Source organism: Vicugna pacos, chromosome 26, assembly GCF_048564905.1.
Source record: "Vicugna pacos chromosome 26, VicPac4, whole genome shotgun sequence".
NCBI classification, from domain to species: domain Eukaryota; kingdom Metazoa; phylum Chordata; class Mammalia; order Artiodactyla; family Camelidae; genus Vicugna; species Vicugna pacos.
Window position 1 is genome coordinate 17,273,625 of NC_133012.1, and position 16,646 is coordinate 17,290,270.

Genomic DNA, 16,646 nt, shown 5'->3' on the forward strand with positions numbered 1-16,646 from the left:
TGTCTTTTATGCACATTGAAGTTTGAGAATCATAATTATGTGGATTTGGGGGCCTCAGAGCTCTGATTTGAGTTGTGAGCCTGCCACTCAGTCACTGATGCTCTTAGGCAAGTTATTGAATCAGTCTGTGCCTCAGTTTTCTCATCTGTAAAATGAAGTGGCAGTACCTACTTTGGGAGTTTGTTGAGTTTTAGGTGAGAGGAAGTCAGTAAAAAGAAGCTTTTTTATACTCTATACTATTTTCTGTTGTTTAAATTTTTAATGTCAAAAGTTAATGCATGTATTAGAATACAATTTTAGAATAAAGTTTTAAAAACCTTTAAAAGCTAGTTCTGTACTTAGTTGCTAGCAATATAGAAGTCAACAGGCAACATTCTCCATCTTCCCTAATTCTACACAACATGCAATTGGCAACACATCTTTAATGGTCATAGACTGTTGTCATAATATGATAAGTAATATAGATTATTTATAAAAATTTAAAATAATAATTTAGAAATATTGTTCACTAAGGTAATGGAAGTGAATATTTCTTAATTTTAATTGTTCTGGCTCTATCTGGCCGTTTTTTATAAACAGTAATATAAAAAACTTTATTGAATTATGTAGTGTTAAATTTCTCAGATGGGCAACACATGAATGTAGTCCCTAAGAATTACTTTAAATTCATTTAATTTCTTCAAAACAAAAAAGGCATGAATAATTAAATGAAAATGTTTATTTTGAATTATATAGAGGTATAAAGCATATAATAAATCTTTTCTGCAAATGAACCAAATTTAAAAACAAACTAGTTTTCTTTGAAGTTTTAAGGCAAAATTTACTGTACCATATGCTTATAATATCATACTAGGGGCAGAAAAAATTAATCTTAACATGTACTAACTTGCCATTTCTTACCATTTTGGTAAAACTTTTGATATAAAGTAGTGAATTAATTCAATTCAAGCATAATCATGTGTTACACAGATTTAATCAGTAACATTGTATACATTTTTAATTTTCTGCTTTCTTAGCTGTAAGATTGGAATGTCAATAGTGACAAATGCTAGGAGGATGTGATAATGACTTACAAACCATCTTACAAATATACAACAATAAAGTGTTATAAAATAAAGACTCATTTTTATACTTTGAGACACACAAATTATCCCACTCCTGTTATCAGGAATTAGCCAAATTAGAGTATTAGCAAACAGATGCTTGGTTAATAATGAGAACAAGGCTCCCCTTTGAAGAACTATTCCTTAGAAATATTATGACACATGATGAGCTCATGTTGTATATATTACGAAAATCTTTCTGACTGCCGTACCCAATGTTACGGTATTAATTTCTTAGAAAGAAATACTGTTCTTATGTTTTCCTCTAAGTGAGATATTGACTATTTCCCACAAAAGAAATATACTTTTACTTCTATTCTTTTACTCCGTGTGACATAATATTCAGAAATACTTCAGCCTCAAACGCAAAAAGTCAGGAACATTTTATTTTTCGCCACTTATTCTGAATAAATATCTGATGAGATCCTTCTGTTTCTCATAAGCTGGGAAGTAGGACTGTGGGGCTTGCTGTGAAAGGATGACAAGTGAGTTTCCACGAGCCCATTTGTGCTGTATAATGGCTGTGGTCCCCTGTAGGAGTTGCTTAGCTGAGAAGATGAAAATATGGTCAAACATAGAAAGTTGCTGGATCCTGGAGATCAAAGTGCAATCTTCTGTGTGACTTGCATGCCTACATTAGAGTGTCTGGTAATTTGTCTTCTGTCCTGGACCTCTGGGTACTTGCAGTAGGAGTTTGGGAGAGGGCATGTGTGTGTGACTTTTGTAGTAATTTACATTAAACTTGATCCATTTCTGTCTTCTAAAATATATTTGCCTGTGGTTCATTTGTGATAGCAAGAGACGTCTGTGTAAATGAATGGCATGGTACATGTGACTTAGTGATGTCGATTGCCTGACAATGTATAATTGAACAATATTATGACTGTCTGAACATCTGGAGCAGCACTCCCTTATACATAGTCTAACCAATCAGTTGTCCTTATAACAATCTCAGTGATTTCTCTGGCTCTTTTTTCTTAGGTTAAATCAGGAAACTTGGTTCTATAAAAGAAAAAATGTATGTAACATAGATGTACAATTTAAAACAAAACCAAAGAGCCTACATATTTGTGACTAATGAAGCCCTTCCTGACCCTCTAGCGTAGGCAGACAGATCAACGTGATGCAGAAATGCAGCACATTTGCCTTCAAAATTTGTGTTTTTCTCCCCTAAAAAATAGGCAGCTAGACAAATGTCCAGTTAACCAATGTTATGCTCCAAACCTGTTGAAACTTCTCTCACTCCTTTTTAGAAATATTACTGCATGAAGAATCCTTTACATGCTCCAGATTTAGCATTTTTAGCTTGATGGGTAAGTTTGTAGCCCAAATGAAAAAGGGCAAGAAAAATTACCTTTGCATTACATCCTGAAGGGATCCAAGTTTAATCCTGGCCTCCTAATAAAACCTGTAATAGAAAAACTGAGCTATACCATAAGTTTCTTGTAGAATCCATCATCCAAATAAGACTTTTTTTCTGCTTTTGCTTCATTCCTGTGCTGAATGTCTTGGTTCAGAGACAGATTGTGTCTACTGTAATAGATTTATAGCATAGTAATATGAATAGATGCTCTAGTGATTTCTGTTATCTTTGATTTTAAATTTATGCATTAGCTCCAATATTTTAAAGTGAGTTTTTTTCTTTCTCTCCTAAGAGACAAATGATCAGTGCTAACCCATCACAGACAACTAGAGACACCAGTGGTCTCCCATAATAAATTGGAAGGGATCCCAGATGCCTGATGAAACACTCTCATTCTTTCTAAGAAGTAGTCATAGCCACAGGCTAGAGAAAAATCTTTACTTTTTCAGCCTGTATCTCTGCTACTAAAGTATGTAGTGGGCATAATGAGTCTGTTTCTAATAACCAAAGGGGTACTGAGTCTGTTTCTAATAAGCATAGTTCTAGAATAAAGCAAGAGCCAAATAAATTGCCAAATGAAATTATAATTACGATAAAACACTTTTCTAAATGAAGGTGGATTGGATCATTTAGAAGCAAGCTTTGAACACTTTACAGTTTTTAAACTCTTCAGATTCTACCAGAGATTTGAACTCTTCACTCATGACTGGCTTGCACCCTGGCAGTTTTGTACCCAAAGGTGTGCAACCTTTCAGGTGCAAGTTGCAAATTAAAATTGTGGTTTGAGAAATAAAGGTGTGTTTATAGTAAACAGGTGGCTGCTGTTCAAAAGAGAATTGCTGGGGACTCTTTTATGACCATTCTGATGCTGGGACATATTAAGTGGAGCTTGTCACTTTTCCATCTGCTGTAGACAACTGCTAGAGGCGGAACCCATTTAGGAGGTGGTACGCACCATGCAGCTGCTCCACCGTGTCTCATAAATAAATAACCCAATCATGGCCTCAGTCTGTTTTATTAAGCCCAGTTTGTGAGGATTGGGTCATTGGTCTCTTAGGCAGTTGTCCACAATGTATGACTTTTAAAGAATTTTTTGGATATGATTCTTTAAAGATTAACTTGGTGTTAACAGAAAAATTGTGAGTTGCATTTTGGGTTTTTATTTGTTTGATTATACTTTATCTAAATGAGTAGGCTTGATAAAAAGCGCTTCCTTGGGAAATATAATGCCCATTTGTCATGCAGGAACTCTGCTCACTTGCTTTAATCTCCCCTTGGACACACTTAAAGAGTTTTTATCTCTAAAAGAAGCAGTTTGGTAGAATGTTCTGTTCTCTGCATACATCATTCAACTCATTTACTTATTGCTATATTACTTTTGTGATTCACAGATAAAAGAACATTAAAACAGAGGTACTATTTAGAGGTTTTGGTCTTTTTTCCCAGTTTGATGCTTTATCAAATGAGATAGTACTGAAAAAACAAACAAAAAAAGTATCTCTTTTTGTAGATATCAAACTATTTTATTTAACTTTTAACAGTTTGCAAATCCTGACTGTTTTGCTCTGAACCACGTGTCTTGCTATAATAAGCTTGGTGATTGAGGATTTCTTTTCCCCTCACTGGGTCTGGATTACATTCAAATCATTGTATAGATTAAATGACATTTAGTACATGTGATTTGTCTACGAAATCCTTAATGTTAGAAATTTTGACTTTTCTTGGCAGAATGTTCTCATCTGTCATGATGTCATTGGCTGATAAAACACATAAAACCACCAAGTCTAGTAATGTCTTTGGGTTTCCAATATGTTTGGTAGCAAAAGGATTCTAGTCTCTGTGTACTTTTGAGGCTCACAGTATGTATCAGGCAAAGAGAGGTTTATTAGTCACCAGGAAAACATTGAGGAACTCATGAAGCATGCGATGTCTAACTGGCTCAGAAATTAAATAGTGTAAGTGGTTTTGAGTAGCCTTTCAAAGTCACCCATGAGTCTTTTCCCTTCATTCCCACCATATATAACTGTCAAAATGCAGTATGTGTTTAGGAAAGATACACGTTTTGGTAGAGTAGACAAATGTCTGATCCTTTCCAGAAATTATGAATCTGAAAAATGCTTATCAAGCTAATTAAGCCAATACATTCAATTCAGAAAAGCAGAACAAAATGTTTAATAGTTTGATAGCTTGCTGAATTCTGAATAAGATGAAATAAGCCATGTATTTGAGAGACTAGAGTTGAAAACTGAAAGATCTTTGGGAGTTGAGGCGAACATTGGTAGATAGAACTTTAAAGCTCTGCCATTTCATCATTTGCTGTTTAACAATTGAGAGATCCAAGCATGTCTTTAACAGACAGCTTTTATAAATGATGATCTTTGCTTTGTTATTCTTTGAAGCAAATTGCTGAACTATTAGCTTTACACCGTACATTCCAGAATTAGTTTCCTCCTATGTTTGATAGTTTTATCATCATTTAGTCTAAATTGCATGCGCATCTCTAAATGGTTTCAAGACTGTAAATAGTTACAGTATTATAGCTGCATTGAATTCCAAAATAGTATTGTAGTTTTTGAGCAATTGCTAAAAATGTTGTACTTGTATCCCCTTTTTTAATGTATTTACATGATGCTGACTTCCCTCTGATTTTTTTCTCCACATTTTTGATGTTTTGAAATGAGAACTAAAGAATTTGACAAAACAAGTGGTATTTTAATCTCATTTCAAGTTTAAGTTTATGAGAGTGAAAATGATAAAGAATAGATTTGGATTAAGCAACTGTCTATGTAGAAGATGTCAGATAGCAAAATTTGGTTATCTGGACATGAACTTTGAGTATTTATAAAATGATAAATATATGGCAAGAGTTAGAGGTACATTCTATTGTGAAGAAGTTGTTAGAGCAGGCAGGTAGCTAGATATGAGCAGAGAAAGGGGGACATCTGCCTGCTCTTTGCTTAAGAGCATACTGCCTATCCCTTAATAAATCCTTGCTTTGCTTTCTTCCTCTCCGCGTCTTGTATCTGAATTCTTTCTGTGACAAGACAAGAACCTCTCGATCCCACCAAAGTCACTTTGTAAAAATCTTACACCTACTTTGCAGAACACAGAACAATTGGTAGGGCTGTGCCTAGTAATTTTCAAGAACACACTATAAAGAGTTTAGTCTCAGATCATTTGAGGAAGCATGAAATTTTAACAAAAGGAAATGAATATGATACATTTAGTAACAGTAATACATGTCGAGATGAGAGTTTATGGTGTCTTGTTATAGCAGCCTGAGCTAACTAAAACAATTACGTATTGTCCTCCCACAAACAAGATTATAAATTACATTGGGCCAAGGATTTTTGTTGCTTAAGACCTAAGGAAGCTTTTTATTGTTCTTCATATTTCACAAACCTCAGTTCTTTTTAGAGCTTTTGATTTCCAGACACTTTTACAAAATTCTAACCCTTGTTTTATATGTCTTTGATTTTTTGGTTTATATTCATCTGTATGTAACAAAGTCTAATTTAAAAGGAAGATCTTGATGCACTTTGGTTTCTTTACATACTTTTCTTTTTTTTTTCTCACTGGAATTACCTGAAATTGTAAATATTATGCTTTTGAATAGCTTCTCATTTGCCTTGAGCTGACTGACTATGGAAATCTTTTCTTCTGAAGACAACTTTCTGGTCTGAGTTATGTATCTAAACATATCTTTCCTCACTTAGGCAAATTCCAAGGTCTCCCAACATATTTAGCATTTATATTTTAACAAAAAGTTCTTATTAGCTTAAATTAAGTATGAAAGAGAAGTTCCCTTCATGTTTCCACTAACCAAAAATGAAATCTTCTCAAAGCTGGGCAGACATCCCTCATGCGCTTGGTTTTAGAAGAGTTGGGTATTCGGGAGTATTCTGAATGTCTGAAGTCAGCCATCAGCATGATATTTTCCCTGTTTTGTGAACTGTATTAGAAAAGCATTAAACTTCTCCTCCATCTAGCTAGGTGGTCTCTAGTATCATCTCACAACACTACCGTTCATCACGGTCCTTCATTTGGAACCTGACTGCTACAGATCTGCACGTATTTTATCTCCCAGCCCTGCTTCTTTTAGGACAGATTCTTTTAAAAAATGATTTTATCCTTTTGCTGGCATATCATAATCATGATTTCATGAGGGAGACTTTTAGCCCTGATGATACTGATTTGGGAATGTTTGAAGGAAGAAATTGAATAAATATGAGTGAAGAGAACATTTTCTTCCCTCCACTCTTCCCTCTGCACAAGTTTTGTTCAGTGACCAAAAAACAGGTGGGTTGAAAGAGAAGAAAGAAAGGGAAAAAGAGAGAAACCGCTCCTGTCCCCCCCACGATCAGTAATATACATACACACATGTGGTTCTTGTAAATCATGTTAATTGACAGCTAGAGGTGAGGATTCCTTGATTTTAAGTTGAGATTGTGGAACGCTGTGTAATCACAGGAAAATTATTGTGCATATATTAAGTCTTAGTAGCATTAAATAAGTTATAATAACTAATATTTATTGTGTAATGTGTACAGCCCTCCCTGGGTATCCACAGGGATTGATTCCACGACCCCCTGCGGATAACAAAGTCTACAGGTGGCCAGTCAAGTTCCTTACGTAAAAAAGCATAGTATTTGCATAAACCTACACACATTCTAAATTATCTCTAGATTACTTATAATACCTAATATGATGTAAATGCTATGCAAATATTTGTAAATACAATGTAAATGCTATGTAAATAGTTGGCTCAGCAAATCCAAGTTTCACTTTTTGTAACTTTCTGAAACATTTTTTCTGAATATTTTCCATCTGTCATTGGTTGAATCCATGAGTGCCGAACTCACAGATGCAGAGGGCCAACTGTGTATGTCAGAAGCATCACATGCACTGCTTCATTTCATAGTTAAAACATTGTATAGACAGTTATTAGTACCCCCTGCCTCCAGTTCAGATAAAACTGAGGCCCAGCAAAGTTAAATTACTTGCCCTGAAGTTCTGTACTTAGTAAGAGATAGAGACAAGTCCCAACCTACATTATCTGATTTCAGAGCCCATATGCTTAAATGCTCAAAGTGCAACTCCACTTTGTGAGTGTGAATAGTGGAGAGCCTGTCACATATGCAGTAGGGCACCATCTCCAACCTGAATGTGTTCATGGATCACCTGGGGATCATGTTAAAATGCAAACCCATAGACCACACTTTGGCCAACAAGAATGGGGGTCAGAGCATTGTGATAAATGCCTAGAAGATAGTGCTGAGGTCCTCATGCTGATTTGGGCACTGGCTCACCCCCATATTAACCAAGCTCTAGGACTTCTGCTCCTTGGTGAAAAAGAAACATACACCATGTGTGGTATCTGTTCAGAATATATGTTGTGTTCTGGACATTGTACTAGACACTAGAGATTTAAAAGTCAGGTAATTCATTGTCTCTGTCTTACAGGAGCTTCCTACCCAGCTGACTCTGAATGAAGTATACAGTTTCTCCTCTGATTGGGGTGGGTAAGTACTGTTTCAGTGTTGGTGAACTGAGTGTTGCCCAGTGAATTTGAGGGGGAGCCCACAGCTGATCATGTTCCCTCATAGCTATGACGGCAGCATTTCTAGGTGATACAGGCCCTCACTCTTGTCAGTTACTATTCTCCAGCATTACATGCACTCTCCGTGATTACAAATATTTCCTCCCTCCACGCAAATGTCCCTAAATTTTGCAAAATACAGCCATACACAGCATTCTTGACGTATTAATTGTACTGTTGATAAATGAAAGTGTTACTGCTCTCCATTTAAATTTTTCTCCCAATTTATAGGATGTATTGGCTAAAATAAGAATGAAGTTTACATGTATCTGTTACAAACTTCAGATATACTCTGAGCTGTTTTAAAATTTACGCTGTTTTCAAATTTGTATTCTGGACTCGTGTTGGCTACCGATTCTTCCCTCTAGCTCACATTAATTAGGCTACAGAGACGAATAAGGCAGCGAGTGAATCAGGACGACTAGCATCATGTGTAGTAGAATAGCAAATCAGTAACTATCAGAATGAGTACAGAGTTATAAATTCCAACTGGATTGTAAAACAGCTGCAAAAGACCAACTAGAAACAAAAGTCTGAATTAAGGTGGTTAAAAAATAGTTCAAGTATTTCCTATCTGGTTTCTGAACAAATGGGAATGAAATATTTATACGTCATGGGTAGCTTCATAATGCTGGCAGCAAAATCAATTGTTCTAGCAGGTGCTGGAAAAAATCTATGGCATCATAGGGTTCAGAACTTAGATTATAAATACAGTAATCAAATGAGCTTCAGAGAAATGTATAGCACACGTGAACTGAAGTTTGTTATCACTCTTATGGGGTATTTACTTATTTATTATCTTATTTATTATTGATTCATTCATTTATTCATTTTTGCTCATGGGAAAGCTCAAATCAACATACACAGTAGCCTTGTGAGGATTTCAAGTGAGGAGACAAAGGTATAGATATTTACGTATATTTTATAAATAGCCACACAGCTCTTCTTACTCTAATATCTAGAAGTACATCCCTCACAGACTTAGGTTGGATTTTCTATCCTATGGGCTCTCTGTCAGTATTGTCACAGGTAGATAATAAATGATGGCTAAGTTGAATTAGGCTATCTCTTACTCACATCTCACTTTCTAGTAGACCACAGTCTATTTTCCGCAGTCATACTTTCCAGTAGATCTCATTGAAGAAATTGTTGTTCTGGAGCAGCTTAACATGTTTACCCACCTCCCCAGGCTCTTGTACAAGTGTGATGATACAAATTTTGTGTGTGTACTTTGTATGCACACATACACAAAATTTCTGTGACACCTGAAGTTGGCACAAATTCGAGATAAATAACATCTTAACCATGTTTGAAAGCTTGACTTTTAAGTGCCCATCAGGTAACAGAAGATTGATGTTATTATAGAGGAAATTTTCATTACAGGAAAAATGCATGCTATTTGACAGACAATTCATTTTATGCTTTTCACACAGAGATTATATCCCAAGATTCATGTTTCAAAGTCATCAAGAAAAATGAGGAATGCATTTTATATTTCTTACTGGAAATAATAATAGTGATTAGCTCATTTTTGAGAAAATGTGATAAAAATATTACTATCAAAACTCTTTAAAAGCACAAGATTTGCAGTGATGTTAAATATATGTTTTTCATATGAATGAGTATGGAAATACAGATTCATTTGATAGGTACAATTTAAAACTGGAGTGCTTTGATAAAACATTCAGACATCTGTATCCTCAAAATGATTCCCTTTATATGAATTTATATTTATATGACTTTATGATAACAATTAAATATCAATTCTTGACAAAGCAAATGATACAGCTCTTAAGGAATAAGTATCTTCAGTCATTATTAGCAATGATTGTATACATGCTTCAGAAGAGAAATCTTGTTGGTACAAAATTAAGTGTTTGATTTATATAACCTCATCAGAGATTATGAGGGTTAACCCCCACTTCAAGATTTTAGAAATAATATATAGAAAATAATTCAGAGTTTCCTTTGAAAGTAGCAGGGTAGTATTGACAGTTCTACGTAACAAACCACAGACCAAAAAATTCTTAAAGAAATACTTCAAAATGGAAGTGAAGTTTCTTAAGTGCAGTTTCATAAAGGGGACATTTTCCTAAAAAGCCTTTTTGACCAGATTAAGAATCTCCTTCATTTACTCTGGTGAATACTTTTCAGTAAAATGAGAGAGATTTTATTTTATTTTAAAAAAATTAAATCATTTGCATGATTGAGTTTTGATTTTCACAGTGCTACTTGTGGATTTGGGGTTATATATATGTATGTGTATACATATTTTTTTGACTTACTCGAAAGCCAATAGAGTATTTTATCATTCAGGTTCATTAAAAACTGGGTTAATTTCTAAAAATTAGGACTGCAGGTATGTTCTGCAGTGTGTGTGTGAGTATGTGTGTGTGTATGTGTGACTGCTTCTCCTGGCATATCAGCATCATTCTTCCAAATCAGCTTTCTCTGTGTCTGGAAACAGAAGATGACAGTTCCTACAGCAGGTGTTTCATAATTTGTCCAGAGGGGACTGAATCTCTATCCTACTGGTGTTTGAGACAGTTCATGAGAGGACTTGATTGTCCTGACTTGGCTAATAGCCTTTTTGACTGCTGCTCTGTGTTCTGGACTAGGGGCCTGCCTTGGCTCAGATTCTCCACCCTCACTCTGAATCGATCAGTGTTGGTAGAGAGAAACAGGGCTATATTTTAAGAGTGCCAATAAAGAAATGGTGTGCTGGAAGACCAAATACAAATAATAATAAAAATAGATTTCATATAAGTTATACATACTATGAGAATGTTAACCTTTGTATAATGCATTTGTTATAAATTTTGCCACAGTTTTCTTCTGCTTTTTATATGGCAATGTAATATGCAATAATTTTACATTTTGTATAGTTTATACATTTTTTCTTTGAAACTATAATTTTAGAAGATTTCCTCTCCAAGAGAGAGAGAAAAAATATACTTTTCTCTTACTTGTTTTTTTAATTTAATATTGGAATTGACTTCAGTATAAGGTATGGGATCATGAGCTAACTATCATTTTATATTCTCTAATCATTAACCAATATCCTAACACTATGAATGGGCAGTTATTCTGGTTTTACTGATTTGAAATGTTGTTTTGTTATTCCAGTAAATACTTACACCTCAGGCTATTTCTATATTTTCTCATCTCTTCCATTTATATATTTATCATTGTGCCATTTCAAATTTGTTTAATTTCTAAAAGTTGTAATAATTTAAATATCTTAGTTTTATTTTGTAACATTGTTGCTATCATGTATTCATTCACCAGATGAATTTAGAATTATTTTGTCATGCTCTAAAATACCCTTGTTGAAATTTTTATTGGAATTTAAGCATACATATTTGCAAGTTGTTGTATAGCAAATCAGAGTTAATATAATTGAGTTTCTAATCAATAATGCAATAGGCAAATCCTTTCATTCAAATTTTTTTTATGATGTTTAGTCAAAAGTAGTATGTTTGGCTCCACTTTTATATCTTATGCCTTTCATTTTCTTGTCTATTTTATTTTCTGTATTTTATTTATATTTCATTGCTTTTTACATTTTGTTTTATTGATAATGTTTTGTCTCTTTTCTGTCTAGTAATTTGAAAAGTACATAGCCCAATGCAATTTTGAAAATTTAAAAATACTTTAAAAATAATATACCTTTTTGAGAACAGTTTTAGATTCACAGCTAAATTGAGTGGAAAGTACAGCGAGTTTCCATATATCCCCTGTCCCCACATGTATGACCTCCTGCACCACAGTGGTACATTTGTTACAGTGGGTCAGCATCCATTAACACGTCATTGTCACCTGAAGTGACTAAAGATCATTCTTGGTGTTGTAAATTCTATGGGTTTTGACAAACATTTCATGACAATGAAATATTATTCAGATAGAAATGATCTACCAAGTCATGAAAAGACATAGAGGAAACTTAAATGGACATCACTAAGTGCAAGTAGACAATCTGAAAAGGCTACATACTGTATGATCCCACTTATACAGCATTTTGGAAGAGGCAAAACAATGGAGACAGTAAAAAGGTCAGTGGTTGCTAGGGGTTGGCATGATGAAGAGAGATGAACAAGCAGAGCACAGAGGAGTTTTAGAGCAATGAGTCTCTGTATGATAACAGTGGTGGATACATGGCATTACACATTTGTCACAACCTGTGTTAATTTGTAATTACATTTTTGTTTTAAAAACCACTTGAAAGTTTTCTGCAATCATTGCTGTCATGAATGTAGCTAGTAGGCTCCCAGCAGATGTAATTTAACTCAGCTATTGTGTGATTTCTTTCAGTAGCTCCAAGGCGGACTCAGTAGCTATTCCCCCAACAGCAGACAAATCTCATCCCTAACAAGGGAATCTGTTCTCAGCAGTGAATCAGGGCACAAGGGTCTAATCAGCTCAAATGGGTCTTCTTTCTTTTTCTACAAATGGCTCAGTTTTTAAAGACTTTGTGAGGCAGTCAAGGCTGTGTTAACACTGACATCCAAAATATTCTCTTGCTGCTTATTTCATGAAGAAATTTTGAGACTTAATTGCCCTAATAAAATCATAGAATGGTCTGTACGACTGATTCATTATATAAAACATCAATTTTTAACTCTGTCCCTCTTCCCCTGCTCTATCTTATCTGCAGTACTCATCACACATTATTTTAAGGACCATCATTCTTCATGGCAGTTTACCACCACTTCTCTGCACTGTGCATCTAATAGTCTGGTGGGCATGGGGGGCGTACACTGTGCATTGAGTGTCAAGATAAAAATTCATACTAAAGTGTAACAGGGAATTATAGCTGTGGTCAAAGATCTCTTAAGAGGATCCCAGTGTGTAATCCAGGTTTCAGTGACAGGACTCTGCCCCTTAAATATTTGATATTCACAATCCAAATCTCTGATTTCAGAGCTTGCTTTATCAAGTTTTCCTCTTCTATTTGATTCTGCAATCACACAGATTGTCTATTTCCACTTTAGAGCCAACAGGAATGCAAAATTGTCCTCTGTCATTGGGCTTCTTTATTAGGCATAACAATAGTTTCGTTATTTTTTTCTGAAGATTTAGGGGTTTCGGGGGAAGAGAGTCAAGTCTACCCATACATGGCCTTTGGGGCAACTTATAAAATTTCTCTTACTTTTGCCCTTGGTCTGGGAGCCCGATCCCACTTGCCCATCATCCTTAACATCTCATGCTCTTTATATGGTACCTGCCTCTCAGTGCACAGCCCAAGAGGAAGGTGACTTCATGCCTTCTTCCAGGGGCTGCTTTTGTGGGAGATTAATCCTGTCAGTTTTGCCTATTTTTCAGAGTCCTTCAAGGAATTATAGTGAATTCTTGGGTAAATGTTTTCCATTTCATATAAAAGCAATCAACTTTGAAAAAATTTTAATTCTTCTCACTTGTGAAACCAAATATTTCAGTATAGATCCATTTCATAGTTGCAGAATCTGTTGCAGTGGCACTTATAACTTGGAAATGCGTGTACTAAAACTTTTGCTATCAGCAGCTTAACGTATGTTTTTGCTCCTGGAAATCAAGATTGAAGAGCTAATATTTTATTTCTTGGGTGGAAATCTGTTTATATTAGCCATTGAACGATATGTCAGATAAAGCATACAAGCTTTCATTTGACACAGTTTTAAAGCACTCATGTCATGCATCATTTTTGTGTTTTTTAAAGCTTTTATTATACATTAAAATCATAGTTGATTTAACAAGTAGTTGTCTGTCTAATATAAGATTTAAAATATACTGTGAAAATCAGAATAAAATATATTTAGGAGTACATTTTAATAAAACATATTGAATCAAATTTCATGGTGACTGTACAGTGTATCCTTTGGCCCATTTCTAGAACAGATTTATATATAGACGGCAGTTGTCAGAAGACAAGAGTTATGATTGTACTCTAAAATTTACTTTACTACAAACATAAACCCTAGAAAACTTTTATAACATATTTTCCCCAATTGGTTTTCAGTATGAACTGTGCATTTTGAAAATACCATGACTATTTTAAAGTTAATAAAGGAGTGAAAAGAAAGATTTACATCTCCCAATTGTGGCTTGTCATATAGATCCTCCACATTTGTAAATGGACTCTGGTACTTAAGAATGTGAATTTTACCTAATTATCTTTTTTGTTGTTATCAACATTTTGTATTATATTTTATCTTTCATTTAGATATTCTTCTTAGTGAGCACCTACTATGTGTCAGGCTCTGTTCTAGGTGCTGGGACTTAACAAGACCAGAACAAGATCCTGTCCTCCTGGAGTTCACTTTCTAGTGCAAAAGGCAGATAATAAACATGAAACAAAGTAACACAGGGCATATTGGTGTTAAGTACATGGGGAAAAAATAAAGCATGCAAAGGGAAACAGAAGGGAGCCTAGCTTGGCTTGGATGAGGAGACTGATGTTATTTTTATATTGAGTTGTCAAGATTTTATATAAAGTTGTTACTGTGATGGAATGATATTAAACATAAAGTAAATAAGGAAATAAACTAATTAGATTATATGGGAGAGGCATATACCCAAAAGGCCTTGGGCAGAACTCTGCTTGCCATTTTTAGGACCAGTAAAGGAGTCATTATGGCTGGAGCAGAGTGAGTGGAGTGGGATGAGAGGACCTAAGAGTAGAACTGAGGAGGGGGCACATGCAGTCAGGGTGCATGCCATGGTGTCGGTGGTAAGGACATTGGCTTACCCTGAGTGACATGGAAAAAAAATGGAAAGTTTCCAAATACAAGAGTAGTATCTTTTCTATTATTTAAAATAATCACTCTGACTACTGTGCAGGACACAAAGCTGAAGCAAGGAAAGCAGAATGGATGTTGCGATAATCCAGGATAAAATGGTGTTAGCATAGCCCACAGTAGTAATGATGAAAGTGAGGAAATGGTCAGATTCTGGATTTATGGAAGTATGACTGCCATAGTTAGCTGATGGTTTGGCTATGGCTGTGAGAGTGAAAAATAGCCCATTTTTATTTAGACAGCTGAAAGAATGAACTTGCTATTAACTGGTGTAGGGAAGACTGTAAGCAGAGCAAGTCTGAAGATGTAAATCAAAAGTTTGTTTTCAGACATGAAGACTTTGAGGTGTCTCTTAGATTCCAAATGGAGATGTACAGATAAATCTAGAATCCAGGAGTGAAGTCCGGGGCATAGATGTAATTTTTGGAATCATAAGTATGCAGTTGTTATTTAATGTCTTGAATCATGTTGAGTTCATTTAGACTCTAAAGTGAGTACAGATAGAGATTACTAAGAACTAACTTCTAGGGAACTTCAACATTTAGAACTGGATAAACCAGGTAAGGATACTGAGAATACACAGCCAGTGAGGCAGATAGAAGAATAAAGATGGGACGCTTTTCAGAAGGCTCATGAGTGAGTGCTTTGAGGAGGTGAAAGTGATCAACTTTATCAGTTGCCTTAAGAGGTTAAGGAAGATGATGACTGAGAGCTGGTCATTAGCTTTTGTAAACCAGAGGTCAGTGATGACTATAAAAAGAAGTTATTTGGTGGAGTGATTGAAGGAAAATATGATTAGATACTGATGAAGAGAGAATAGAGAGGAGTAAGAGATTTGGGGTATAGGCAGAAATTTTGCTATAGAAGGGGACCGAGGCAAGAGGTGAGAGTGCACAAGGAGGAGCTCAGAAATTTGGATTTGAATGATTGAGAGCAAACAATATTTTAAGTGAGGTTTTTAAATTTTCTAAGTAAAGGAATGTAAGTTAATATAAAATATTGGCCCCCAGCAGAATTATAGCCAAGTAGTCTTTAGGTAATGTGAACTCTTTGTGTATTTTCAAAGATTGAACTGAAAAAAGATTATTTCAGATAAAGAACAGTAGATAGAAGGTAGGAGAAGTATATTCAATTTCAAGTTATATCATTTCTTTTCCTTTTGTAGTATAAGCTCTATGAGGGTAGACATCCTGCCTGTTTTGTTTATTGTTGTCTCCCTAGTGCTGAGACCTGCACTGGGCCTGTCGTGGATAGGTGCTCATTATTTATTTAGAGTGTGTGAACGAGTGGTTGAGTGAATGAATGAATGAGTTTGATTCTCCCTGGGTGAGAAATGGAAAATTAAAAAAAAAATCCATGTGATGGAGAACATTTTAGAAGGTAGTCATATGATGAGTTTATCTTATCTCAAAATACTGAGTTAAGGAAATACCTGCTTTCCCTATGGGAGGAGCATGGCCTGAGTATCAGGGACTGAGTTCTGGGACGACAAGTTGTAGTGGAAGAACACTGGACTTAGATGCCAACGTTAATCACTCCAAGAACTATAGAAACTTGACAAGTTTGTGAAAATTGTCTACTGCTTTTCCTACTCTGTAAAATAAAGGGTTGGATCAAATCATTTGTAAGATCTTACCTAGTTCTATATTTCCATATTTTATAATTTTATTCTTCACTTGGTGCTCTGTACCTATCATTTGAGTTTGTGTCAGTCATTTAACAAACACCAGGGATGCAAAGTTGTAATCTTTGAAAAAACCAAAGTGGCAAAATCTCTTTGATTTTCTCCTTCTAAAATGCTATGGTGT